Genomic DNA, 11,980 nt, shown 5'->3' with positions numbered 1-11,980 from the left:
CTGCAATGCAGAGCAATATACACAAAGCAAAGTCATATATGACCTTTGACCCCTAAATGTGACCTTGACCTTGAAGCAAGTCATCAAAAACATGCGCTCTGCATGTCGCCTCAGTGTGGTGAACATTTGTGCCAAGTTTCTTTGAAATCCTTCAAGCAGTTCAAGACTTACAGAGCAGACACAGCAAAGTCATATATGACCTTTCACTCCAAAGTGTGATCTTGACCTTGAAGCTAGACATCCGAAACAAGCGCTCTGCATGTCGTCTTGGTGTGATGAACATTTGTGCCAAGTTTCTTTGAAATCCTTCAAGGGGTTCAAGAGTTACAGAGCGGACACGAAACACACACATATGTCCTTTGACCCCTAAGTGTGACCTTGACCTTGAAATGAGACATCCAAAACATGCGCTGTGCACGTCGTCTTGGTGTGGTGAACATTTGTGTCAAGTTTCTTTGAAATTCTACAAGGGGTTTAAGAGTAACAGAGCAGACACGAAATTGCTAACGAATGGACGGACAGACGGACACTGGGACCATAACATAATACGTCCCTTCAGGCATATAACAAGCAGCTAACGCCTGACAGTGTTTTGGCTGGGTTTTCCGAATTAGGTGTTAATGAATTAAAGTTCTAATAATGGCATACAATAAATAACCCCCAAAATAATAACGAATATTGAAGGAAATAGGGAAATAAATCGACAGGTAGAAAATGAAATTAAAGAAATAAACTGGTGTACAAAATAAAAGTAAAAAAAAACAACATTTTCAATGTTTATATCCCTGTGACATAGACCTTTAACTCTGAAATCAATGAGGGTCATGTACACATCAAGACCAACATACCTATGAAGTTTCAAGGTCCTAGGTGAAATAATTGTCCAGATATTGAGTGGAAACCATTTTTAATGTTCAGGTCCCTGTGACCTTGACCTTTGACCCAGTGACCCTGAAATTAATGTTCAGGTCCCTGTGACCTTTGACCCAGTGACCCTGAAATCAATAGGGGTCATGTACACATCAAGACCAACATACGTATGAAGTTTCAAGGTCCTAGGTGAAACACTTGTCCAGATATTGAGTTAACAAAAAGGTTAACATGTTCAGGTCCCTGTGACCTTGACCATTGACCCAGTGACCCTGAAATCGAAAGGGTTCATGTACACATCAAGACCAACGTACCTATCAAGTTTCAAGGTCCTAGGTGAAATACTTGTCCAGATATCGTGCAGAAACCATTTTCAAATGTTCAGGTCACTGTGACCTTGACCTTTGACCCAGTCACCCTGAAATCAATAGGGATCATGTGCACATCAAGAACAACATATCTGTGAAGTTTCAAGGTCCTATTGAATGAAAAAAAAAGTTAACATGAGACTCATTTGACAGTTAAGTGTTTGTAAATGAACAAATACAGTACCTTTGCAAATGTCATCAGGTACTAATGTCACAAGATACTGGTTATAAACCAGGTCAAACAGTCCTTTTATCTTCAAAATAATCTGTCCAAATATGTCAGCAACACAAAAGCAACCACTTCTTTAAAGGAATTTAATATTTCTCACTTCCGGCTTGAAAAAATATTGGTTGTGATTTGGAAGATATGGGAGATGAAAACAAGTTTAGTTTATTATTCTTTAATACGCAATATAAAACGCACTGATTTACCCTTTTCACCTACTATCTGAACTAATCGATCAAGTTCCTTTTCAGGTACAGACCTGTGTCTGGTGATTAAGGTGTGGGTTGCTACACGTGGGCTTGAACCCTAGTCTGGCTTGTATATCCTATAGCAGAACCTTGCATTTCTTAAAGAAAAATTTCAGCTGATTAAATTTTAGATATGAACTGTTAACCATGATAGCCAGTGAGAAGTGTTCTATCATGTCATCCGGACATCTGAATTTATAAAAATAATTTGGTCAATTCCAGCAATGTATCAGATCTAATCTCGATTTATCAACTGTTTGATATTTTTGGAGAAAAAACAACAACAAACAAGAGCACCACCTTGTGGGTACTGATGCTCATCTGATTTTTTTGTATAATAGAAATATTGTCCTACCCATGATTTTCTAAGTCTAAAAAGGGCCATCATTCTTGCAAAAAGCAGGATAGAGTTATGTTTCTTGATGTACAGCATCCGCTTATGATGGTGAAAAACTGTTGCAAGTTTTAAAGCAATAGCTTTGATAGTTAATGAGAAAAGCTGACTTATGTATAATACTCAACCAAGAAAACTGATTTTCTAAGTCCAAAAGGGGCAATAATTATTGCAAAAAAGCAGGACGAGGGTTCAACGCAATAAGGGGGTATCTACATATAATAATCATATGTAGATACGCCCTTATTGCGTTGAACCCTCGAGGATGGAGTTATGTTTCTTGCTGTACAGGGTCAGCTTATGATGGTGAACAAGTGTTGCAAGTTTCAAAGCAATAGCTTTGATAGTTTAAGAGAAAAAGTTGACCTAAACATAAAACTTAACCAAGAAATCTGATATTTTCTAAGTCCAAAAGGGGCCATAAATCTTGCAAAAAGCATGATGGAGTTATATTTCTTGCTGTACAGGGTCAGCTTATGATGGTGAACAAGTGTTGCAAGTTTCAAAACAATACGTTGGATAGTTTAGGAGAAAAGTTGACCTAAACATAAAACTTAACCAAGAAATCAGATTTTCTAAGTCCAAAGGGGGCCATAATTCTTGCAAAAAGCAGAATAGAGTTATGTTCCTTGCTGCACAGGGTCAGCTTATGATGGTGAACAACAGTTGCAAGTTTCAAAGCAATATCTTTGACAGTTTAGGAAAAAACCCTGACCTAAACATAAAACTTAACCAAGACCTAAACATAAAACTTAACCAAGAAATCTGATATTTTCTAAGTCCAAAAGGGGCCATAATTCTTGCAAAAAGCAGGATGGAGTTATGTTTCTTGGTGTACAGGGTCAGCTAATGATGGTGAACAAGTGTTCCAAGTTTCAAAGCAATAACTTTGATAGTTTAGGAGAAAAGCTGACCTAAACATAAAACTTAACCAGGAAACGCCGACGCCGATCATGTGATGACAATAACTCATCATTTTTTTTCAAAAAATCAGATGAGCTAAAAACAGTTCGAATCTAGAGAGCTAAGTAACTTTATTGTACGGAATATCAAAGAAAATGTTACTTTGTGAATACTTTATATGCAAAGGGTTAAATCCTCTGAATCCTCTGATCTTATTGTCATAAAACAGTAAACAGCCAAGCTATATAATAAGGGGCCAACCATTTGATATTCTGGTGTGTGTGTGTGTGGGGGGGGGGGGGGGGGGGGGGGGGGGGGATCCTGACTGGTTTTGTTTAAAAAAAAAATCTGGCTTCAAAATACTGAAGAAAAAATTTGCCTCCCAAATCACTGAAAAAAATTCTGGTTCAGCCATATTTTTTGCTTTGATATTGCTTTTAGATTTAATAATATTGATGCAATTGGTCTGCGCTTCTGGTTACCGTCGAATGGGCATACCAAGTATGTTGAAGGTATTCTTTGCTTGGATTTTGACTAAATTGTCCGCCTGGGAGAAAGTCTGCCAACTGTTTTTCAATGCATCTCAACATTGCACTAGAGACAACAGTTATAAGTTCATAAAGTGCCTCTTTATTGTCCGGTAACACAAACAGCTGCTTTTCAAATCTTTTTCGACTTGGAATGTCTGAAACATCATGAACATCCACTGATTCTCAATAACCTTCAGAGCTCATAAGTACTTCTGGATTGACTGAACAAGATTTAAGATATTCGCAGAGGCTCATGATGTGATGTGGAGCATGAGGTAGGGGACTGCCCCTGATGTGATGAGATTCCAGTAGGGTCCTGTGATCTCGACATAAAACGGTCTAAAGCACTAGAGTAACGTCCTAACCATTTCACACTGTAGGTCAGCCTTAACGGCAATCAATTTCCTGTTTGGCTATTGTACTGTATTTAGCACATCAACCATATCATTCTCTGGAAGAAATACCTCAGCTGACGTCTGAAACAAACCATTGAACCTGTTGTCTCGATAGTTTCTGATCACAGATTTTACAACATTTTCACTGCAATGTGCTTCCCATGTCTTGTAACCCAATGTGGTCTCCAGCTGGCCCAAACATAATCAGAAACTGTGCAAACAACATGCTCCACAACAGTGCTGCTTTTACGCCAAAACCTAAACTGTAGAGGGCAGTCTTGATCAAGTGGTTCATTCTGTTCGGCAACCTTATTTTCAACTTTCTTAATGTCATCACAGGAGTATTCTTGCAATCCTAATAAGACATGGGCCATACAGTGGAAATGTTTGACTTTAGTGTCACTTTCTGGACTCACATTTAGCACATTGTCTCTCCATTCATCCAGAAACCTATCTGCAGCTTTTTAAATACTGGCGTGATCAGACATACTAATGAAAGTTTTTCTAGTGTATTTCTGATGTAGTCCTCAGATTCTACTGGCTTTTTGGTTAATTTGGATTTCAGACATTTCTCGAACATGGTGTTTGGTCACATTATTGATAGCAACTGCTGTCTCATGGGCAACTCTAGTCCCTACCAATGGAAGACTTTCAATGCAATTAAAAGTTATGCAGCAGAAATAAATTTTTACTTGACCTTGAACAGTGACCTTGACCTTTCACTGACAAGCATAGGTCATGTGTTGACACATTAACTCATCATGGGGAACGTGCGAGTGTAGCAATATTATAATCCATCAATGCATGTAAAAGTTATGGAGCGGAAAATAATTTTTACTTGACCTTCTATAGTGACATTGAACTTTGACCTACAAGCATAAGTCCTGTACATGCAAAATCTACATATTGCCCTCTATTCACATACCAAGTTTTATTAACCTAGCTTGAATACTTTTTGAGTAATTGCAGAGTCCAGATTTGCGGATGGACGAATGGAGGGCATTCCTATAGTCCCCTCCTGTGTTCCTCCGGCAGGGGACTAAAAAGTGTATTAACAGTGTTTGTGAGAACCTCTCTGTTAACGCATGTTTACTCTCGTGTTTAAACATCCCCTGATAATGGTAAAAATAGGGAACTGTGTTTGTTCTAGCTAAAGTACTTTTGACCTTGGCATTGTCATAAGAAAATTACAAGATTTCAACCTTTGTTGGGTCTTCAGAAATTACAGGATTTCAGAATTATCACTATGATGTCATGTCAACATTGACAACAATATTTCTGTGATGATGATAATCACAAATGCAACATGTTAACAGTACCTCTGACAGACATCAAGCTGAAATTGAAGAACACAAACAAAAAGGGGACAACAGTAGCTCATCTGATTACACAGATGGCTCCAGTGAACTCAATTGCTAAGATGGTGAAAGTCTTTCCAGATCATGCTGGAGATGATAGGAAAACAAACCATAATTTCATGTAACAATCTTCAATACAGTAATTTTGCCTGTGGCATATGATGATGACACTGTTTCTTTGTTTCTTTTAAATTGTTTATTTTCAGATATTAATGTCTATATAATATCTCTAAAAATATAATATTGCTTTTAACAAAGTCACAATTGTACTTCATTTAAAGGTTTTCTAAGAAATTGCTCTGCACTGGAAGCAAGGGATTAAACTAGAGTTGTCACAGGAGTGACAATACAGCCTTGTCACAGAAGTAAGCCTATGTCAAAGTCAAAGGCGTACGTAGGATTTATATAGGCAGATGGCCCCCAATTTTTGAAAAATAATAAGATCGATGACAGTGTTGAAAATCGACAGTTTTCACTAAAATAAACTTTAAACTACCGAACTGTGTCGTTTTTAATAATAACAAATTCTCAGTATTGATTTAAAATGGATTTAAAATACGACCGGTACAGGCATTTCGCGTTAAAATTGCTGAATTCGGCCATTTCAGACTCAAAATTCGCTTATTAGCAACCCTTGCTTCAAGTAACAATTTATAACAGCTATTTCATTTGTTAATTCTATTTAATATTTTCCTAACCAGAAACTGAAGCAAGGGTTGCTAATAAATGAATTTTGGAAAAAATGATATTATTTGTCTGGCCTTTCTCACGTATAAGAGTGGCCTCCCTTGAAGCCAGGTGCTCGTTGCCAGGCAATATTATAGGTGGCGCCGCTGTCAACATGTGCATGTGAAAGCGAAAGTAGAATGTTTATCTAGGAATTATTACAACATTTTACCCTTCTACGTTGAATTTTAAGGTAAGTAGATAAAATGCTATTTTGTTGTGTTAAATAACTAGGGAAGTATTCATTCAATTCTATTTCAATTGACATGGAGCAGAATTATTGACATACAAGTGGCACAACGGTGCAGACTGTTAATGTTACCTCACAGTAGGAAGACAAAAAATCTACTGACACAGTGAAAGTGTTTACATTTTGCATTATTTATCTGATTCAACCTGATGAATGGTGTGTACTCATTGAATACATGTACTGTATATGAAATGAATGAAGCAGTAATTTGACAAATACAAGCAATGAGACATTGTTCATTGTTTAAAATATGGAATATTTTTCTGGTATCCTTCACAAATGAGACAATCCTTGAGATATAAAAGAAATGCTTCAAGGTCAACAGAATATGATTGAAATTAAGTAATGTAATTTCTTATTATCATTATTATTGACATATTGTGATGTCTTGCACTAATCAGTGTTTGTTTTGTATCATATTTCAGATATTAAAGTATGAATATTGAGATGGTTATTTAGTTACCTTCAACTGGTCAGTGGCCAAAAGGTATGTCTTTTTGATAATTGTAAAATTTTCCTTACACACTTTTTCTTATGATAATTATAGGCCTCCCAAGTTAATCTCCACAGTTCTTACCATCTATCTACTTTGTTTCTGCTGAAAGTATAAACACTTTAAAATAACTGTTCTATATTCTGTATATATCCAGGGTTGCAGTGTATCACATTCTCTTTTTGAAATTTCTGTGACCTATATTTTCTAGAGTAAAAGAAAATGTTGTCATATTTATGCAAGAGTAAGACCAGATCAACTGAGACCCAAAATATAGTTGTGGTGTGTGACTTACTTGTTCTCATGACATAATGAAAGATCAGCTGCTGTGGAATGCCAGTCATACACATGTACCTGCCAGAACATTACCTTTTAATTCAAGAAAATTGCTTTTAAATCAATTTTGTGGCTTTATATCTATAAACCTGAGGTCATATTCATAAAGCTTCTAAGATTATTTTCATCTAAGATATTCAATATTTTGTTAGAAACCTGAAGCTGAAATATTTTCTTATTTAAAATATGAGAAACATTATGAATATGTCCTCTGTAATTAAATTAATTGATGAATCACACACTTATGCATATTGGTTATGTCATAAAATATTATTTGACTTTTTTATTTTAGGGAGTATTTCTGTGTGTCTTGAAGCATTGAATGCCCCAAAACAACCAGTATGATAAGATGGTAATTTAGAACTTTTTTTCCATGCCTTTCACAAAATTACAAAACCTATAACTGAGGAATTGAATTACCTAAGGAAGATCTGATAAATAAAACTTCTAAACACTAATTATGCCCTGATTTACACACAGATTGTTCCTTGCATTTTTATTTTTATAAAGATGAGGAGATAGTTCATGTATATATTTGTTTCTGCACAGGATTCAGGATCAATTTTCTATCAACTATGACAAAAGCAGACAGATTTCAATATATGTCATAACAAAATTCAATATTTCAGGAACTTCATTTCAAAAGGATATATTAAAAATTTGTCAAGTTGCTTTATATTACATTACAGATCAGAGTATACAGCTTCCCAAAATGTTGAAAGACTAAGCTGTTTTTCTATGGACTTGTAAGTATTTTGAATGTTTGATTCCTCTTTTTTTAATCTTATGATTGAATATTTCATTTCAATTAGTCATGAGACTTTTTCTAGTAATTTGCATCTAAATTTCAACATGTTTACACATTTTGTTTACACAGAAAGATAATTTTTACTTCTTTCATTCTAGGTATACTATCTAGGTTGAAAACAGCCACAGACAATGAATTTGGAGGTGCATGCTGGAGCATCAGAAATTACAGACTTGGAATAAATAATTGCACAATACACATTTACTGAGAAGTGACTAATGTTTATGTTAAAGTGCAATATCCATATTTGTAACATTTACTTGGGGGTAGTAGTTACAGTGTTGAAAGAGACTACCAGTGTTACATTTCAATCTAAGTTACAGTGTGGATGCTAATTCTAAATTCTTGATAATCAAGTGTTTTTAATAACTTATGAATACTAATTATTTATCAAACTGTTTAATTTATCACATTCCTACATCATTATTTTATATAAAATGCTTGTAGTTATATAATATATGTCAGGTTAAATGGTAATACATTTTGTTTCTGTGTAAATATCTTGCTTTTTGAAAAATGAAAATGATACATTCAGTGGCCATCATCTGTCAAAAAGTTATTATAAATGCATCAAAACTGATGGAAAGTTATGCAGTAACTTTTCACAAGTTCATGAAATAGCATAATATCCATAGCATTGTATAGTTTTCCTAACCTGTATCTGGGGCCATCATAAATTAATTGCTACATTAATTTTTCTTCACAAGGGAAAGGAAGTTTTCTATAATTTATTTTTAATTTCAGATATTTTATTTTTGCTTTAATGAGGATTTAAAGAGAAAAACTGACATAATTATAATAGTTATTTTTGCCAAATGGATTTGATTATAAGCAATAACAACTGACAGTTAATAATTTATAACATTCTTTATAGAAATATTCCACAGATGATCTTGGAAACTAAAAATAGTAAGGGTAGGCATAAATATAGTGGGAGTGGATGATAATCTAACAATTAATATAGTATGGCCTTACAAATATAAATCAGTAAATACTTACTGGCAATAATATTGATTAGGTATGATGCAGCTATATGATAAATATATATTTTTGAATGGTGATTTGTTATGAGAAAAAAAGCTGATATATACAGTCTAGAGTCTTCTAGTAAGCTGCATAATTATGATTGGAACTAGCTCCATATTTCCTTTCTTTAACTTCATAATAAAATAGCCAAGTATCACAATTATATGAATTCTAATGTCAGTTGTGTAAACAACTGAAAATGCATTGCATTCATTTTCTAAAGTAATAGTTAGCATTTGGTCATATCTCATATTTGGCCTTCAATAACTGGAAATGGAAGGCAACAAATGGAATTTATGATTATACACCAAATATGGAGAAACTGATCAATAGCAGAATGCTTTAGCTTAATATGATTGTCAAAATTTATTGTAGTTTAGAAGATGATCTCTTTCTTTAAGAGGCTGGAAGGTGAAATGTCAATATCACAGTGACCCTAAGACTGAAATATTTTATTATGGAAAGCTGAATAATAATTTTGCCCATGGTCATCAGGCTTTAAATCATAACAGATGAATAATTTGGGGTCAGTAGATCAAAGTTAAAGGTCACTGACAATTAGATAAAGAGTGGTTCAGGTTATATAAGCTTGAGAACACTTTCACTTATTATGATCATCCAGCATTATAGCATGAATGCCTATGTTCAGTAGATGACCACTATAGTGTTTGGCAAATAGGTCAAAGTTCAATTACAAACCATACTGAAAATAAATGTAAGTTACATGCCCAGTCACCACTGACAGGCCATCATGGGAGACATAATTTTGTCGTTTTTGTGCCCCTCACCCACCCCCATGAGTGGTGGGGGCATATAGATTTGCTCTTGTCTGTCCGTCCCTCCGAGAATGTTGTGTCGCGTCTAGCTCCAAAAGTATTTGACGTAGAGTCACAAAACTTTACAGGAATGTTGGTCAGCATGTGTAGTTGTGCACCTGGGGTTTCGCGTCCGGATTCATTCGGTAGTTTAGGAGTTATGGCCCCTGACTTAGTAAAAAATTGGTCATTTTAATGTTGTGTCGCGCGTAGCTCGAAAAGAATTTGACCTAGAGTCACCAAAGATTACAGGAATGTTGGTCACATGTGCAGTTATGCACCTGGGGTTTCGCGTCCGGATTCATTCAGTCATGTAGGAGTTATGGCCCCTGACCTAGGAAAAAATTGTCATTTTAATGTTTTGTCGCGCGTACCTCCGAAAATGTTTTACCTACAGTCATTATTTCACTACACAAGACCAGACTTCTTGTCCAGACTTACTAAAAAAAAGTTTGTGAAACATATATGTAATAATGTACTTGACCTAGAATCATAAAACATTAGAGGATCGTTTTATAGCCTATGAAGTGTTCTCTTTAGGATTTTACTCAGCTAGGCCAGAGTTATGGCCAATTAAGTGAAAAATACACATAAGGTTTCTTAAAAGTTTGTGTTGCAAACATCTTAAAAATTGTTTAACCCCAGTCATTAAACCATGTTACAGAGACAGGAGGGGGCACCTGTGTCCTATAAACACACATCTAGTTTCTGTTGTCATTGCTATAAGACCAGCTCTTAAATTGGCCCTCTTCGAAACTGTGCAGTCTCTACTTATTTTTCTCCAGTAAAAGTACTCTAACCTTTGAAACATACATTTTCACTTTTGTTGCCATGGCAATGAAATATTTTTATACTTTTTTTCGCATGCAAATTGAAAATGCAATGACAGCAGTCAATTACACATCGATTAGTCGTTGAACATCAAAATGATATTGAATAGTTTTTTCCAAAAGCACAACTTTTAACTTTTCATTATGTTGCCAAGGCAACAAAAGGGAACTTTACACTTATTTTCCACTGGAGTATATGATAAGTCTTTAAACTTCAGAAAATGATTTAAAAAATGTGCAAACATTTTCAATACAGCGAAAAGTATCACTTTTTTATTATGTTACCATGGCAACAAAAGAGGAATATACACTTTATTACTCACAGACTTATATGGGTTATTATTTTTACTTTTTTTAACATCAATTAGTCTTAAGTTCAGACAATGGTATGAATTGTGCCAAAATATACAAAAAAGCAAAAACTCTCACTTTTACATCACGTTACCATGGCAACCATAGGATAATATACATTGATTTTTAAAGTAATATCTGTGCTATACTTTGTTACATCGATTAGTCTTCAAACATCAGAAAATGACACAACAAATATGCAAAAATATGCAACAAAAAGCAAAAATTATCACTTTCTTACTATGTTACCATGGTAACAACAAGGGGAAAATACAATTTTTAAAGGGAATATATGTGTTATCGTTTGAAACAGTGATTAGTATTCAAACATCAGGAAACGAGAGACAGTTTTGCCAAAAAAGGCAACTTAAGCAAAAATTCTCACTTTTTCACTACGTTACCTTGGTAACGACATGGGATTATACAATTATTCCATTACAGAAACATTTCGGTATTCATTTACAGCTACAAATAGATTCTTAAAGTCAGAAAAGGATCATAACGTTGGCAAACATCTGCAAAATGGCAAAAATTATCAACTTTTCAATATGTTGCTATGGCAACGAAATGAGAATATATATTTCTTAATTGTATAAATATAGTACACGAGCTGCTCTGTATATAGAAACAAACTTTTTCCATTTTTTGATTCGTTGATAAAGAGTGTCAACAAAAATTATGCTATTTCTAAATCATTTGAGTTTTAAGACTTTCAAGAGTTATCTCCCTTATTAAGGATCGTTTCTATGGAAGTATTTCCATTTGTCTATGCATTTATACATTATATTTTATGCATGTATACATATTGATAAAAAACATAAGTCATGGGATTTTTTTTAAATTCTATTAAGGCCGATTTATTTACTATACCCCCAAGTAAGTTTGGTGCTATTCTTGAACACAAGCATTTATTGAAACATATATTTTTCACTAAATAATGGCCTCTGCAGATTATTACTATTATTTTTAGTAAATATACACATTCTACTAAAAATTAGGACATATTTCATCATCATTTAGGTGGGGGCCAAAATCGGCCCAAGTCCTACGTAC

The 11,980-nt window shown here is 34.4% G+C and overlaps 1 long non-coding RNA gene across 4 annotated transcripts; it reads left to right on the top strand.

Annotated features, from left to right (window-relative positions):
- Positions 1–5,680: 5,680 nt before the first annotated feature.
- On the top strand, positions 5,681–8,403 carry LOC123524021 (uncharacterized). 4 transcript variants are annotated; one of them, XR_008369898.1, is made up of 4 exons: positions 5,681–6,211; positions 6,694–7,449; positions 7,787–7,843; positions 8,004–8,403. It is a non-coding gene; the product is annotated as an uncharacterized LOC123524021 (long non-coding RNA). The 4 variants fall into 4 exon arrangements; XR_008369897.1 differs by having other exon boundaries at positions 5,681–6,424; XR_008369896.1 differs by having other exon boundaries at positions 5,681–6,755; positions 7,390–7,449.
- The last annotated feature ends 3,577 nt before the right edge of the window (positions 8,404–11,980 follow it).

The sequence above is a fragment of the Mercenaria mercenaria genome, chromosome 2 (genome assembly GCF_021730395.1).
Source record: "Mercenaria mercenaria strain notata chromosome 2, MADL_Memer_1, whole genome shotgun sequence".
NCBI lineage: Eukaryota > Metazoa > Mollusca > Bivalvia > Venerida > Veneridae > Mercenaria > Mercenaria mercenaria.
This window is presented reverse-complemented; position numbering and strand designations above follow the sequence as displayed.